The sequence below is a fragment of the Loxodonta africana genome, chromosome 5 (assembly GCF_030014295.1).
Source record: "Loxodonta africana isolate mLoxAfr1 chromosome 5, mLoxAfr1.hap2, whole genome shotgun sequence".
Taxonomy (NCBI): domain Eukaryota; kingdom Metazoa; phylum Chordata; class Mammalia; order Proboscidea; family Elephantidae; genus Loxodonta; species Loxodonta africana.
In genome coordinates this window covers 100076852-100095611 of record NC_087346.1, presented here as the reverse complement: position 1 = coordinate 100095611, position 18760 = coordinate 100076852, and positions in this window count along the sequence as shown.

Sequence of the window (18760 nt, the reverse complement as noted above, 5' to 3'; positions counted from 1 at the left end):
CACCCTAAAACCCATTGCTGTGGAGTCAATGCCAACTCATAGCGACCATATAGGACAGAGTAGAACTGCCCCATAGGGTTTCCAAGAAGTAGCTAGTAGATTTGAACTGTCGACTTTTTGACAATAGCTTAACCATTGTGCTGCCAGGGCCCTGGTGCCTAGCACAGGGCCTAACAAATAGTAGGTGCTCAATGCATGTTTGCTGAATGTTGAATAGCAAATTAACAAATAAAGTTTATCTCTTTGAGTCATAATTTTTAATGTTTATTGAAAAAGTAGTGTTAAAATAAAGCAATTTAAAATAATATTTAAAAGACTTCTCTGATTTCTATTGCTCATTCGATCCTTCATGGTGCAGAAAATGTCACACATGCCAAAATATCTTGCATGTAGAATACACATAAACTTTTAAAAAATTTAAAAAGACTCCTGACAACTTTTCAACTGGAAGCATAATTTATAAGCCATTTCCTGCAGTGGAGCACACAATGATATATTAAGTGTCTTTTCAAGAATATAAAAATCATTTTTTCAGAAGCTGTTTTATTTTTAACATTTTTGTTTATTCGTAAATTCAAGACATTACATCAGGCCCTGAGACATTATGTGTAAACTTTCTCTGCAGTAGCCGTGGCTATAAAATAGGAATAATAATGCCTTCTCTTCCTACCTTGATGGGGTTGTTTATGAAGAGAAAATGAGAATGTGAAAGCACTTTAGAATAGGAAAAGTAACTGTGGAAATACAAGGAATTATTAAAATGAATATATATAGTCAATTACTAAGGTAGTTTCATTTTCCTTAACAATAATATCTAAAAAGGTAATAGGATATGGTGATTTGGACTATCTCTTAGGACATGGAAAAGAATATTTTGGTAATGATTACTTTAAAACAATTGGTAAGTCTCAATTAGTAATATGTTTAAATATTGAGGAGTCCCTGGGTGGTGCAAATGGTTATTGAGCTCAGCTACTATCTAAAAAGTTTGGAGGTTCAAGTCCACCCAGAGGTACCTCAGAAGAAAAGCCTGGCAATCTACTTCCAAAAATCAGCCATTATGCACTCTATGGAGCATAGCTCTACTCTGACATACATGTGGTCACCATGAGTCAGAATCAACTTTTTTTTTATATATTGAATTTTAAACAATAAATGAAGTTAAAAAACATTTCAAATATACGGATGAATAGCCGCACAAAACATGATAATATCTAGCAGAATAATCATCAGGGAGAAAGTATAAAATGTTCTTTCGGATCAAAGGCTTTATTTGGACTCAGGTAGTCTCTGTTCAAACCCTCAATCTCTCACATATTAGCTTTCTAACTTTAAACAAGTTAAATGAACTCTCTAAGCCTCTAGTTTTTCATCTGTGAAACAGGAAAAATATCTACTTGCCAGGGCTGTTGTGATATCATATGGGAGAGAGTATTTAAAGCATTCAGTACAGTGGTTAACTCACAAGAAATGCTAAAAACAATTACAGAATACACACACACACACACAATTAAACATAACATGCATACATATAATCAATCCTAGCCAGTGCCCTTGAAAGCAGTTCATTTTTTCTTCAGGTGGCAATATTTTTCTTACAATCTTTGTTATATAATTCTTTGAAATATAAATCTTTTCTGTTCCACTGTTAGTGCAGCAATTTTAGCAAGATGCCATATAATATATCATTAATTTTAAATTGCTTGAAGTAAAGACATTTTACCAAACCATATTTGGAAACTGTGTCAGAGGCACTGTAGTACAGAAGCAGTAACACTGAACTGGAGTTACCAAGCTCTAAGTTTGTTGTTTACCATCAGTTTGGGAAAGTCATTTGTCTTCCAGAATCCCAATTTACTGATTTGAAACAATTTGGATAATTAAAACCACCTGAAAGGATTGTGGTGAAGATTAAAAGAGAGAATACTTCAAAAACACTATGAAAATTAAATACTTGTTGTAGCCATTTGGCAGAAGGAGGATGAAGCTCCACCCGAAGCTTGGTTTCAATGTCAAGACTGATGATGCCACACACACGCTAAGAAAGTATGAAAGGTTTATGGCTCACATAATGAGGCTTCCTGGGGAGGGCAGGGTAGAACTTTCAAGCTGGTCAAATGGGTTGAGAGAAGAGAGAAGGGAGACTAGTTTGAAGTTTTTGTGGTTAGGGGGTGGGACCAGGGTGAGCATCCTCATAGGGACTGAGGCTTGTGTGGATTGGACTTCTTATAAGTGTCAAAGGAAGGAGCACCTGGAATTTCTTATCAGCTTGTGTAGATATGGGGTAAAAGTGGAAGAAGGTGGGGTGGGTGGGCTTAAAAGTTGTCAGCAACTACTCATCAAATCAAGGAGTTTATTATTAAACTGTCAGTACAAGTGTGGTGGTATTGGTTGCTACTCAATAACTGCTTCCTTGTTGACAGAACCTGTTTCCCAGGATAGAAGTTGAAAATTTAACCCAACTGTGGCCAATGGGACCCAAGAGGAAGTCGGCTGGACGATGACTAGGAATGGTTTTGCTCTGTGGGAAAAGAGATGCACGGAAGCCAAATGCTCTGTTTAGTTCTCATCAGTGTATTTCTGTGATTCAAATTCATAATTGAATAATGGGTAAATTTTAGAGTTGCTCAGGAACATTGTCAGTGAGTCCAAAATACATCATGGAATCCAAAAAACTCTGTGCCTTTAAGATATTATTGTTGTAACATGTCATCGAGTCAGTTCTACTCATAGTGACTCTATGTACAACAGAATGAAACATTGCCCTGTCCTGCCCCATTCTCACAATCACTGCTATGTTTGAGCCCATTATTGCTGCCACTGTTGTCAATCCATGTCTTTCAGGGTTTTCCTCTTTTTTGCAGACCCTCTACTTTATCAAGCATGATATCCTTATCTGGGTTTTGATCCCTCCTGGTAACATATCCAGAGTAAGTGAGACGAAGTCACTCTATCCTCCCTTCTAAGGAGCATATGGGCTATACTATTTCCAAGACAGATTTTTTCATTCTTTTGTTAGTCCATGGTATATTCAATATTCTTTGCCAACGCCGTAATTCAAATGCATCAATTCTTCTATGATCTTCCTTATTCATTGTCCAGCTTTCCCATGCATATGAGGAAATTGAAAATACCATGGCTTTGGCCAAGCACACCGTAGTCCTCAAAGTGACATCTTTGCTTTTCAACACTTTTAAAAAAACTCTTTTGCAGTGAATTTGCCCGATGCAATTTGTCATTTCATTTCTTGGCTGCTGCTTCCATGGGCTTTGAATGTGGATCCAAGCAAAATGAAATCCTTGACAACTCAATCTTTTCTCCGTTTATCATGATGTTGCTTATTGGTCCAGTAGTGAGGATTTTTGTTTTCTTTATGTTGAGGTGTAACCCATACTGAAGGCTATATATAGTCTTTGATCTTCGTCAGTAAGTGCTTCAAGTCTCCTTCACTTTCAGCAAGAAAGGTTTTGTCATCTGCATATCACAGGTTGTTAATGAGTCTTCCTCCAATCCTGATGCCCTTTTCTTTTACATACAGTGCAGCCTCTCAGATTATTTGCTTAACATATGGGTAGAATAAGTATCATGAAGGGATAGAACCCTGAAGCACACCTTTCCTGATTTTAAACCAGGCATTATTGCCTTGCTCTGTTTGAATGACGTCTCTTTGTCTATGTAGTTTCCACATGAGCCCAATTAAGTCTTCTGTAATTCCCATTCTTCACAATCTTATCCATAATATGTTATGATCCACACAGTCAAAAGCTTTTGCCTAGTCAGTAAATCACAGATAAATATCTTCCTGTTATCCTCTGCTTTCAGCCAAGATTCGTCTGACATCAGCAATGATAACCCTAGTTCCAAGTTTTCTTCTGAATCCAGCTTGGGTTTCTGGCAGTTCCTTGTAGATGTATTGCTGCAGCTGTTTTTGTATTATCTTCAACATAAATTTGCTTGCATGTGATATTAATGTTATTGCTTGATAATTTCCACATTTTGTTGGATCACCTTTCTTTGGAATGGGCACTGATATGGATCTCTTTAGTTGGTTGGCCAGGTAGCTATCTGCCAAATTCTTGGCATAGACAAGTGAGCACTTCCAGTGTAGTATGCATTGGTTGAAATATCTCAATTAGTATTCTCAGTTCCTGGAACCTTGTTTTTTACCAATGCTTTCAGTGCATCTTGGACTACTTCCTTCAGCACTATAGTTTCTTTTTGGTACAGTGACTCTATGTTTTCCTTCCATCTTCTTTTGATGCTTCCTGAGTCATTCTTTTTTTTTTTTTTTTCAGATCTTCAGCTTCAGAAATGCTGAGCATGTTCTTCGCTTCTGATTTTCTAACTCCAGGTCTTTGCACATTTCGTTATAACACTTTGTCTTCTTCAGCTGCTCTTTGAAATCTTCTGTTCAGTTCTTTTACTTCATCATTTCTTCCTTTTGCTCTAGCTACCCTACATTAAGAACAAGTTTCAGAGTCTCTTCAGTGTTCATTTTGGGTTTTACTTTCTTTTCTGTCTTTTAAATGACTTTCAGCTTTCATCATTTATGATGTCTTGATGTCATCTAATAACTTGTCTCATCTTCGGTCATTAGTGTTCAATGCGTCAAGTCTATTCTTGAGATGGCCTCTAAATTCAGGTGAGATGTCAAAGGAGTACTCTGGCTTTCATGGACTCATTTTAATTTTCTTCAGCTTCAACTTGAACTTGCATATGAACAATTGATGGTCTGTTCCACATTTGACTCCTGACTTTGTTCTAACTGATGGTATTGAACTTCTCCATCAAATCTTTCCACAGATGTAGTCAATTTGATTTCTGTGTATTCCATCTGGTGAGGTCACATGTATAGTCTCCATTTATGTTACTGAAAAAAGGTATTTGCAGTGAATAAGTCATTGTTCTCGCTAAATTCTGTCATGTGATCTTTGGCATAATTTCTTTCAACAAGGCCATATTTTCCAAGTACTGATCCTTCTTCTTTGTTTCCAACTTTTACTTCCCAATCACCAGTAATTATCGATGCATCTTGTGTACATGTTTGATGCATGTCAGACTGCAGAAGCTGGTAAAAGTGTTCACTTTCTTCATCTTTGACATTAATGGTTACTCCTTAAGTTTGAATAAAAGCTGTATTAACAGGTCTTCCTTGTAGGATATTATTTTATCAGTGACAGCATTGTGTTTCAGGTTAGGTCTTGAAATGTTCTTTTTGATGATGAATATGATGTCTTTCCTCTTCAATTTGTTGTTCCTGGCATAGTATGCCATAGAATTGTCTGATTCAAAATGGATGTTATCAGTCCATTTCAGCTCACTAACACCTAGAATATCAATCTTCAAGTGTTCCACTTCATTTTTGACAACTTCCAATATTCTTTGATTTGTACTTTGTACATTTCACTCTCCAATTATTAGTGGATGTTTGCAGCTGTTTCCACTAATTTTAAGTCATGCCACATCAGCAAATAAAAGTCCTGAAAGTTTTACGTCCTCTACATCATGAAAGTTGACTCTACTTCGAAGAGGCAACTCTTCCCCAGTCGTATTTTGTGTGCATTGCAACCTGGGGGGCCCATCTTTTGGTGCTATATCAGACAATGTTCTGCTGCTGTTTCTAAGGTTTTCACTGGCAGATTTTGTCAGAAGTAGATCTCCAGGTCCTTCTTCCCAGTCTTTCCTAGTCTGGAAGTTTCACCGAAACCTGTGTACCATGGGTGAACCTACCGGTATTTGATATACTGGTAACATAGTTTTCAGCAACATGCAAGCTACCACAGTACGACAAACTGACAGATGAGTGGAGGGCTATTTAAGATAGAATAAATAAATAAAAGCGAATACAGTAAGACCTGTGAAATCTGGAACATGTGTTCGTGAAAACCTGTCAGAGAAAGAAAGCTCAAATATTTTCCCCTAAAATAAATGACAGAAAAGTGATAAGACTGCACCCTGTCAAAAGCAGAAAACTTGAGAGTCCCAGAAAAACAAGGCTGTCCTGTATAGTTGTGGCTCTCACAGATTTTACTCTATGGCTCTTTTTTTGTTATAAAATTCATTTTAATGCTGGCTATTTTCTGGTAAAGAAGCCCTGGTGGTGTAGTGGTTAAGTGTCTGGCTGCTAACAAAAAGATCAGTAGTTCAAACCCACCAGCCACTCCACGGGAGAAAGATGTGGCACTCTACTCTGATAAAGATTACAGCCTTGCAAACCTTATGGGCAGTCCTGCTCTGTCCTACAGGGTCACTATGAATTGGAATCGATTCCACAGTAGTGGGTTTGGTTTGGTTTGGACCTTCTTGTAAACGAAAGTTCTAATTTTTAGTAATAAAGTCCTTTGTAATTTTAATACTAAAGTACATTTGATTAATAAGTAAATGAAACTTAGTTCTTTGCCACTTCATAAGTATAATTTGTGGATTACATACAAATTTCAATTTCTGTGTGTGGAGAATTCTTGGTAGTGATCATGTTTGGACATACTGATTTAAAGTGCAACAACTTTCCTTAGTGGACAGCATTTTAAAAGGGAATTCTGGTTTAGTTTTTTTTTTCTGGTAGGCAAAGGAACCTTGTGGTGCAGTGGTTAAGTATGCAGCTGCTGACTGAAATGTTGGCGGTTTGAACCCATCACCTGCTCCATGGGAGAAAGATGTGGCAGTCTGCTTCTGTAAAGATTTACTGCCTTAGAAACCCTATGGGGCAGTTGTACTCTGTTCTACACAGTTGTTGTGAGTCAGAATTGACTCAATGGCAGTGGGTTTAGTTTGTGTTTGGTGAGAAGCAGGGAGTCCTTGGATGGATTAAACAGTTAACATACTCAACTGCAACTGAACGGAGGGCTGTTCAAGTTCACCTGGAGGCATTTCAGAAGAAAGCCTTAGTGATACATTTATGAAAAAATAAGCCATTGACAACCCTATGCAGCACAATTCTAGTCTGACACACATGAGGTTACCATGAGTCTGAATCGATTCAGTGGCAATCGGTGTGGTAGGCAGAATAAAATGACTCTCCAAAAATGTCCACACAAAATCTCCAGAACCTATGAACATGTTACACAGCAAAGCGCACTTTGCAAATATAACTAAGCTTATAGACTTCAGGATAGGAAGATTAGTCTGGATTGTTCAGGTGGGTTCAATATAATCACATAGCCCTTAAAAACAGAGCTTTCTCCAGGTGGAAGCAGCAGATGAAGCATTTGAAGAATGAGAAGAATTAGACCAACAACTGTTGGATCTGAAGATGGGGGAAGGGGGCCATGAGCTGAGGAATGCAGGCAGCCTTTAGAAGCTAAAAACGGTGCCAGACCCCAACAGTCAGAAAAGACACTGGGATCTCAGCCTTTTAGACACATAGAAATAAATTCTGCAAGCAAACTGAATGAATTTAGAGGTGGATCTCCCTGTACTCCTGCCTCCAGATACAGACATGTGAGGTAATACATTTATGTTTTTTCAGAATTCTGCATTTGTAATAATTTGGTACAGCACCAATAGAAAACGAATACAGGAACACTGATTCTGAAGCCTTCTCCATCGACTAGATTCCAGTTTCAATGGCAGGTAGTTAGGGTATCATGGACTGAATTGTGTTCCCTAAAAATACGTGTTGTAACTCCTAACCCCTAGACCTGTGGTTATAATCCCATTTGGGAATGGGTTTTCTTTGTTATGTTAAGAGGCCTTATCAGTGTAAGGTGTGTTTTAAACCAATCACCTCTGAGATATTAAAATGAACAGATTAGGCATAAAAATGCTAGCAGAGATGGGAGAAGAGAGATGGATGCCAAGCCACATGCTGATTGCCCAGGAACAGAAGCTCAAAAGAGACAAAGACCTTCCTCCAGAGCTGGCAGAAAGAGAAAGTCTTCCCCTAGAGCCAGCAACCTGAATTCGGACTTCTGGCCTCCTAACCTGTGAGAAAATAAATTTTTGTTTGTTAAAGCCACCCATGTGTAGTCTTTCTGTTGTAGCAACAGTAGGTGACTAAGACAAAGGCGAAGGGAGTTTCAGGTGGGAGGTCTGACATTATTCAAATATTATCGCAGATTTGATTGCCTAATCATCATACTCGTAAACTTAATGATAAAGTCATGGGTAAGTATAATTTTTTATGACTGACTGAATTGCCCCCTCCCCCATCAGTTATTGAGAAGGCCAAAGGTTGCATTATTATAAAGACACACCTTTTGAGTACCTGAGAGTTTTCTGACCAAATGTTGCCCTTACAATCTCTATAACCTCTTGGAGCAGTTTTATCTTATTAATGATGGAGCATTACCTTCACCTACTTCTCCATGAGCTCTAGAAATTCTCTATGTAAATGCAAAGGCATTCATTCTTATGGACTTGTTAGTGTGTAGTGAAGAGGAAAATATTATCTTTTTCTATTAAAGTCCACGAAAGTAATAATTGTAGGCCTTTTTTCATTCTCAAAGTCCTCAACATCAGCTTTTACTTATTTATTTTTAATGCTAATTATTTGAGAATATTATTAACAGTAACAAATATGATAATGCATCATCATATCCCTTACAGGTATTTTTCTTATTTCTTGATCTATGCACCTTACTAAAGAGCCCCCAATCCAGGTACTATAAGGAAAAATAAGTCAAGAAATTGAAGATTTTTTTTTTCCTTAATTTTCCAGTTTTCAAATTGCTTGGTAGCATTTCTACAGTAAATGTTTGGAAAACTTTATGTTCCATTTCAAATGGAAAAAAAAAAAAAAAGGAAATAAGAGTGACTCTGCTTTTCCTGAGGGATGGTCCCTGTCTCAGAGTCCCTTTCTAAGGATATATAGATCATTTTATAGTTATACAGCCAGCCATGCATAGCTGAGACATAATCATATTAAACTCATTTCTTAGATACACTGTTTTTTTTTCTGGTAAATTGCAATTCTGAAGCCATATCTGTGAGTCACTGTATCTGTCTTAGAATACCATAAAGCTGACATTTTGTTTTATCATTTTGGATTGCTGAGTCCTTGCCTTATAACCCTTATTGTTAGCAATGAGTTGAAAAAATCAGCAACTGATTTTCCTTACTAAAAACATGCATTTTAAGAGCTTAAATTCCCCAGATAAATTCTGACAGGATTTATGCAAAAATGACAAGCTTGACAAATTCACAGTATGACAAAAAATTATTTGTGATGGAAGAATTGCCAATATTTTACCACTGAGTGATAAGTCTACATTCCTTGTGAACTCTAAACCCTATTTCTGTTAATTGTCACATCTTCTGTGTATGAACCAAAGTGTCAGCACTATATTGGTGTCTTTAAACTCAGAAGATGTTACTTATTTTAAAAGCAATATTTCCCTAGACTTTACCTTCTAGGAAGATATTTACTTTTTTTTCCATTGACAACTCTATTGTTGCTGTTAGATGCCATTGAGTCAGTTCCAGCTCACAGTGACCCTATGCTCAACAGAAAAAAACAAAGCCTCGTCCTGCACCATCCTCACAATCATTGTTATTTTTGAGTCTATTTGTTGCAGCCACTGTGTCAAGCTGTCTCATTGACTGTCTTCCTCTTTTTTGCTGACCCTCTACTTTACCAAGCATGATGTCCTTCTCCAGGAACTGGTACCTCCTGATAATGTACACAAAGTACATAGGATAAAGTCTTGCCATTCTTGCTTCCAAAGAACATTCTGGCTGTACTTCTGAGGCACATTTGTTCATTCTTTTGACAGTTCATGGTATATTCAATATTCTTCACCAACACCGTAATTCGAAGACATCAATTATTTTTTGGTCTTCCTTATTCATTGTCCAGCTTTCACATGTATAAGAAAAAAGACTGAAAATACCATGGCTTGGATCAGGCACACCTTAGTCCTCAAAGTGATATCTTGGCTTTTTAAAGCCTTAAAAAAGTCTTTTGCAGCAGATTTTCCTAGCGCAATACATGATTTGATTTCTTCACTGTTGCTCCATGGCTGTTGATTGTGGATCCAAGTAAAATGAAATCCTTGACAACTTCAGTGTTTTCTCTGTTTATCATGGTGTTGTTTATTGGTGAGTTGTAAGTGTTTTTGTTTTCTTTATGTTGAGGTTTCATTCATACTGAAGGCTGTAGTCTTTCAAATTCATCATTAAGTGCTTCAAAGTCCTCTTCATTTTCAGCAAACAAGGTTGTGTCATCTGCATATCACAGGTTTTTAATGAGTCTTCTTCCAGTCAATGATGCTGCATTCTTCTTTATATAGTCCAGCTTCTCAGATTATTTTCTCAACATATAGATTGAATAAGTATGGTGAAAAAATACAACTCTGACACACACTTCTCCTGATTTCAAACCATCTGTTACTCCCTTGTTCTATTTGAAAGACTGCCGCTTCATCTATGTACAGGTTCCACATGAGCACAATTGTTTGGAAATTCCCATTCTTCTCAATGTTATCTGTAATTTATTGAGATCCACACAGTCAAATGCCTTTGCATAGTTAATAAAACACAGGTAAACATCGTTCTGGAATTTTCTGCTTTCAGCCAAGATCCTTTTGACATTAGCAACAATATCCTGCATTCTACATCCTCTTTTGAATCTAGCTTGAATTCCTGGTAGTTTCCTGTCAATGTACTGCTGCAACCATTTTTGAATTATCTTCAACCAGATTTTACTTGCCTGTGATATTAATGATATTGTTTGATAATTCCCTCATTCTGTTGGATCACCTTTCTTTGGAATGGGCACAAATATGGATCTCTTCCAGGTGGTTGGCTAGGTAGCTGTCATCCAAATTTCTTGGCATAGACAAGGGAGTGCTTACAGAGTTGAATCCATTTGTTGGAACATCTCATGTGGTATTCCATCACTTTCCAGAGCCTTGTTTTTCATCAGTGCCTTCAGGGCTACTTAGTCTTCTTCCTTCAATACCATCAGTTCTTCTCCCTTCAGTACGATCCTCCAATAACATAATAAATCTACCTCCTGAAATGGTTGAACATTTACCTATTCTTTTTGGTCCAGTGACTCTTTGTGTTCCTTACTTATTTTTTTAATGCATCCTGCCTCATTCAATATTTTCCCCTTACAATCCGAATCCAACGTAGCAACTTGAGACCTGAATTTTTTCTTCAGTTCTTTCAGCTTGAGAAATGCCAAGCATGTTTGTCTTAGATTGGGTTCTCTAGAGAAGCAAACCCAGTGGAGTGTATATATATATATATACATAGAGAGAGAGAGAGAGCTTGGTTTCCTCACGTTCCCTGAATCCAAACTCACACAGTGTTTATACAAAGATTTATTTATTTGCCCCTCAAGATTTCAGAAAGAGTAAATACTGTAAGAAAACAAAACAAAACAAAATAAAATAAAACAAACATCATCACTATCGCCCTAAAATGAGAAAAAATAAAGTTAACTCTAAAACTCAGTTTTTCTTAAGAATTTAATTTACTTTTTCCAATTCTTTCTAGCCATCATAGCTTTGGGATATGTACTTCAAAATTTTGAAAAATTGAAGTAAGCTGCTTTGGGGTATAAATTATTGCCACTCCACATCGCCAACATAGAGCATTATGCCTAGAGTCAAGGAGATACTGGATGGCTAGATGGACAGATGGATGGGATATTCAATGATTAATAAACTCAGCCTATACTTTTTTTTATATACTTAGGAAATTTGAGGCCAAAAAATGCAAACACAGTGTGTGGATAATTTTTTTGCTTTTAAAAACAGTGTTACAGTCCTCTTTCACCCTTACATGTTGGTCACATTAAACCTCTTTGGCTGTAAAAATGCTCATTTCACTTTGTTTAACAGTTTATTTATTTATTCATTCATTTGTCAAGAATAATCTCTCCTGGCTCCTTTTTTTCTCTCGGGCAATTCTTATTTATCCTTCAGGACCAGAGTATAAGTTTCTCCATCTGAGAAAATCTCCTTGTCTCTTAAATTCAGGAGAAGAATTTTTTATTTTATTTTATAGAGCTGGAAATTTCCTTTACTAAATACAGAACTAACCACACCGTATTTGTGTCTTTGTCTCCCACAATATCACATTCAGTAAAGAAATTAACAGCCAAAAGTAAAGATCCATTGTTATTTAGTATTTCTCAAAGAATGTCAACTTCAATTTGCAACCAAAGCAATAGTTTTTGAAGTTGTTTTTCCTATGAGATGCCTCCAAGCTTCTCTTCATGCCTTATTTTCCTTTCCCATCAAAAACACCTTCCCAAACTGAGAGTGAAGTATTCTTGACAATTTCAGCCCTTCTGTCACCTTCCTGGAGCCTTGGTGGTGCAGTGCTTAAGAACTTGGCTGCTAACCAAAATGTTGGCAGTTCAAACTCACCAGCCACTTCTTGGAAACCCTATGGAGCAGTTCTACCCTGTCCTATAAGGTCACTATGAGTCAAAATCTACTCGATGACAATGGGTTTGGTTTTTTTGGTTTGGTCACCTTCCTAAGACTGTGCTTTCCTTTTCTTTCTTTTTTAATGTAGTACCTTCCAGTATGGGGTAACTCAAAGCATGGTGAACAGACTTGTGCTCATCCCAGAAATGTTTGTTAACAATAGTAAGGAGATAAGTAGAGAAATTGAGAAGTATTTAAAAATTTTTATAGCAAATTGATAGTGATTTTTTTTTGTCAGATGGTCCTAGGCATTAAAAAATAATAATAATACGGGTTTGATTTTGTCTTTTTTAAATTTTATTTTCCTATTATTTGATTTTTGTTGTATTTTACAAAAAATGGATGTGATAGATTGGGGGGAAGTTGGTTCTTTACCACAGATATTTTGAGAAACACTGTTCTAGCTTCTTCTTGGGCTTGATATTCAAAATATTTAACCACCTTTACTGTACAAATACAATTCTATTAGAATGGAAACCAACCACAAATAATATTTTTTCCCTCTTATGAACAATTGTCTGGATATCCGTCCTCCCTGTCCTTCTTCTAGAATTATCCCTCTTCCAATTTCTCCAATTTCATAAAATGCCCCAGAAATCTTTAGGAGTTGGAAACTGCAGGGAGAGGCCAACAAGTCAAAGACAAAATCCTTTTTCTCAGCCTGCTAAGTCTGGTGAGGGTGTGGGCAAGAGAAACAGACAGGGCCAGAAGCAGGGGTTTTCCAAGCATTTATCCCAAGCAAGTTAATCTACTCTTCAACATCTTTTCTTCAATACCCATTACAAATATACATCTATTTTGGAGGAAAAGGACTGAAGACATCATATACATTTACATACAAAATTAATCTTTTTTGTCACACATTTTAAATTTAGGTTATTTTTTAAAAGAGATAATAACAGAAACACATATTTTGTTTTCTGGGTCACCCAAAGAAAAAAAGGTTTTAACACAGATAATTCAGAAAAATAAGAAGAAAATCAGTGTTTAATGAGGGCTTCATCAAAACCTTTTTTGCCATCAAGGTGATTCCAACTCATAATAACCCTATAGAACAAAGTATAACTGCCCCATAGGGTTTGGAAGGAGCAGCTGATGGATTCGAACAGCCAATCTTTTGATTAGTATTCAAACACTTGACCACTGTGCCACCAGGGCCCCATGACTTCATTAGAGTCTCTTTATTTTGTGCCTGTTTATTGATAAAATTTTTGGATAAGACCATACAAATCAAATTAAGGTGATCAACCAGGAGAAAATTTTTATTTCTGTACTTTTAATCCAAATATGCTATATATTTTATTTAAAAATAATTTCTTTAATGCACGATTGAGCTATTAACTTCTTACAGCTCAGTTTTTCTAAATGCAAGATACTTATGGAATAAACTTTCTTGGGGTATACACGTTTGCAAAGACATTCGCATCTCATTTTGAAAATTGCTTCAGGCTGTTTTTTTGCCTCCTCCTAAAAGGAGCCCTGATGGCACAGTGGTTAAATGTTTGGGTTACTAGCCAAAAACTTTGGCAGTTTGAATCCAGCGTCTCCTTGGAAACCTTATGGGGGCAATTCTACTCTGTCCTACAAGGCTGTCATGAGTCAGAATCGACTGAATGGCAATGGGTTGTCCTCAAAAAGTATCTCCTTGGGACCTATATTCGTTGCTTCTTTAAGGCTTTTATTTCATAGTTCCAAAGGAAATAATTTGCATTGTTTAGAAAGACATCTGAAAATAACATGGTTAGTCACCTGCCTTCTAGGATCAATAACTTGCTTGCACCATCCTTAGATTTCACTTGTTGAGTCATTCCCATTGACAGTAATAAATTCATCATTTTTATGAAATAAGTGGACTGTATAAGCTATTCTTCACTCATCTGCCACATATAGCTTTCTCTTTCTGGGAAAACGCATTCACATTTACCACTTCTACTACCATCAGTATTCAGATATCTCCAAATCTGCTTCTTCGGTCCCAGCACTCTCCTTGTCGACAATCTGAATTTTCAAGTACCAGATAAATGTCTTCACTTTCTTATACCTAGGTTCCTTAAACACAATATATATGAAATTAAATGGCTTTTCTCTACCCACTGCTATTCTTATCCCAAAAAAATAACCTACTCTTTTAATTGGTCATTATTTTTATTAATGGTGACATCAATCTTTCAGTTGCCTAGAACACAAAAACTTATCTTCCTTTTCTCCACAAATCTGATTCGTCACCAAGTCTTCTTGATTCTACTTTACAAATGTCTTGTGTACCTTCTTCTATCTTTTCTCCGCACATTTTCATTTCTTTTGGCTTGTGCTTTACTTCCTATTTCTAATTTCTCACCATTCAATTTCACTCTCCACTCTGTCACAAGTATTTTTTCATAAATCACAGACTGGTTCATAATCACCTTTCCTCATCTCAAAAATCTTCACTACTTTTCTACTACTTGCAGAATAAATTCAAACTTGTTAGCATGAAATTCTAAGCCTTTTAGGCTATGTGGTGTAATGCAAATCTAAGCCTCAGTGAATTCAGTATAGTCAACCCAGACAGGAATTTTCATTTCATGTCTATATCTTTTGAATATTTTTCTTTCCAATCCTTTTATTCACATGTAATCATTGTTCTAACATTTCAAGACTTACCTGAAATGATTCATTATTTCCTGTATCCAGGAGACTCATTCATTCATTGATGTGAAACCCTAGGGAAATTGGTTTGGATACTTACTTTGTTTTGGTTTTATTACGGATATAGTATGGTTTTATCACAGATATATTTAGCTTACTCAGCTCATCTATATGTGTGCTCACAATTTTAATAGCACTGTTGATTCCATATTTACTTGCCATTCTTCTCAAAGAAAGCCTGAGTTGAAAGCCGTGAATTTGAAGTTCCCCATATAGGCCTCAATTCCTACTGAGTTTTGATAGGAGAACCTGACTGAGTTATGGCCTGATGTGATTCTAATTTTGGAAGATGGAGAATTTTTTTGCACAGATTAACAATGTCCTTACATGCTAGGCCAATGATAAAACAAGGGTTGTTTCTTCTCTCACTGTGTTGGACTAATTGAAGAAATGTAGGTTTATTTCCAATGTGGCATTTTCCAAAGGAGAATTTCAATACTTGAACAAGATGCATTTTTGCAAACACTTAGGTTTCAACATTCTAGTTTGAGAATTGTCAACTTCCTAAGACAAATATTTATCAGATCTGTTTGATGCATGCTCTTTGAACTGAATTTATTCTGACTTTTTCTAAGCAGCATAGATCTCATAGAGATACCAGGGTTCTTCCATCCTGTTGTCCTTGGTGCACAGTGGGCGTTCTATACCTCTACTCCTGTAAGGTGTCATGATCAACTGAAATATTCTCCAGGAAACCTTTGTTACTGCTTTTGTGAGTTACCAGAATGGTTAAGCATCTAAACTTCTTACTCCAGTAAATAAAACTGCTAGGCTGATCTGATCAAATTGCTTGAAATTTGAGGAGAATGAGGTTTACCGAAGCCCTCCAAAGGCTCAGAAAACTTCCAAAAGGTTCATGAATGTGGTGACCTTGTCTCATGTGCTTTAAAACTCAACAAATATAGCTAACTGCATCTTTCAGAAATATTCAGGATTTTTAGTTTGGTAGAAGGAAACAGAGGTTTAATATCCTTACATGATTATATACATATATATAACATTATCTCACTACTAATAAAACTTTCTTTCCTTATGATGTTGTGACATTTTAATACTTTTTCAAGGAAAGATAGCACAGAGTCTTCTGTAAGTTGAAATTTTGCACTTTGGAGATTTCATCTTTTGATGGGATCTCTTTTATAACCTGACTAATGCAAGGCTATGTTGTCTCTCATTACCACCTTTGATCATCTTCTCAGCAGAACAGGGCTAATGTCATCATCATCATTAAGCTCTGGAAGAATTTCCTGCTGGTTTTTCAGATCATCACAATATTTTTCATTTTGTGGAAAGCATGAAGGAAATTTCTACTCCTCTCTTCTTATTTCTCATATTAAATGTTTGGGGTACGGGCAAAAAGGAGAAGTAAAATAAGTATCCTGAAAAATGCAATGCTATCTATACTTCTAAATGAAAGTTTCTCCTAGTAGTATTGTCCCTGTGTTTTCTGGGTGGGCATCTGCTTGGGGATGCGGTCTGGAGTGCAGGGACCATGTTAGATGTTTATCTAAATTGTCCTATTTCCACTAGATGTTAACCTTATCATGTATAACCAAGTGTAGTAACTATCAGAAATCTAACCTGATACTAGAAGTTTATGGGTTTTAGCATTTCGTCTACCCTCCTCCACCTAATATTTTCTGCCAGCTTGTTGCACAGTGGTTAAGAGCTGGCTGCTAACCAAAAGGTCCACAGTTTGAATCTAACAGCCACTCCCTGGAAACCCTATGGGGCAGCTCTACTCTGTCTTATAGGGTTGCTATGAGTTGGAATCAACTCAACAGGAATGGGTTTTATTCCTGTTTCAATTAAGCTGTTGAAAGTAAATCATAGTTTTATAGTTGCTAATGCTATCTTTTTGCTTGTTTTTGATAGACTTTTTTCGTAATGGGGAATTATAAATATTCCATATGAAAATTATTTAACGTATGCAAATTATATTTACCCTATTTGCGTCAATGTTAGAAGAATATTATTAGTACCTGGACTAATTTACTCTAGAATGTAAATGGAACGCCAGCTTGACCACTTCCACAAACATTTAGGAAGGTGTATTATGTTGTAGTTATAAAGTACTGAATTGTTGCTTGGATTATTTATTTCTGGCCAGCATCACATGAAGTCAGAAAGAATTACTTTCGTTAGTGTGATTTTACAATTAGGGGAAATGAAGGACACAAATAGGTGGAAACTGTGGTTAAGCCTGTTACTTAAAATCATTGCTAAAGTTATTGCTAAAGTGGAAATCTGAAATCACATGTCTAAGCCCCTATGTGTTATTTCATCATTTGATGAAAGGATGCAGATTACTTCTTAGATGTAGTACGCTTATAGCCTTTCAGAGTAGAACAAAACAATACCATATATTTATATAGTGTCTTTAAATTTCATCTCATCTAATCGTTCAGCAGATAATTATTTAATGCTTACTATGTGAATTGCGCTATGAAGAATTGTGCCCATGACGATGTCACATTTTCTGTCCTTATGGAGCTTCATATACACAATTCATTATAATATAAGGCAGAGAGAAGGAGCAGACACTTAATGGCTGTTGCAAGGAAGTATTAGACTAAAGAACAAAGGGCAAAAGTTGATTTCCATAAATCCCTTAACCCAGTTTCTGTATTGCCAAATTCATCAGACCTACACCTTTGGTTAGGGTACGTACTCACCCTGGAAAGCCAAATGATTTGGTATACTTTTAAAGTGATAATCTTTAAATATCATTTAGCATGTATTTAGTTGTAGAGATAAGAAAAATGAGTTTTCTATACTAAAGATATAAACCACAAGATCAAGATAAATGGAGAAAAAACTGAAGTCAACAATTTCATTCTACATGGATCAACTATCAATACATATGGAAGCAGCAGTTGAGAAATCAAAGGTTGTAATATCTTGAGCAAATTTGCTGTAAAAGACGTCTTTAAGTTTTTTTAAAGCAAACATATCACTTTGAGTACTAAGGTGTAAAGGTGTACCTGGCCCAAACCATAGTTTTTCAATCACCTCATATGCATGAGAAATTTCCATAATGGAAAGGAAAGACAGAAGAAGAATTGATACATTAGAGAATTGCAGTGTTAGCAAAAAATATTGAATATACTGTGAACTGCCAGAAGAACGAACCAATCAGTCTTAGGAAACACACAACTAGAATGCTCCTAAGAACCAAAGACGATGAGACTTTGTTTTACTTACTTTGGACACATCATGAGGGATGACCAATTGCTAAAAAAGGACATCACGTTTGGTAAGGTAGAGGGTCGATGAACACGAGGGGAACCCTCAAGGAGACGGACTGAAACAATAGCCAGAACACTGTACTCAAACGTGCCGATGATCATGTAAGTGGCATAGGACAGAACAACTCTTAAACATAAGATCACCATGAGTCAGAGCCAACTAAATGGCAACTAAAAACAACAACAATAACAAAGTTATAAATCCTTTTTAGATTTAAAATAAGATATTGATGCACAAGATGAAAAAATCTTGGTTCATAATCTCAGGTTTAATATGTAATGTTTTAAATTTTCTACAGTTTGGGTTAATTTCTGCCTTTGAGACTCTGGTTTCTGCTAGATTAATGAGAAACGTTAGGTATTCTAGAAGTTCCTACCTGTTGCAGGGTTGTACAGTGGTCACAGGAGAGGAAAGGAATGTATTATGTTCTCAGTAGTATG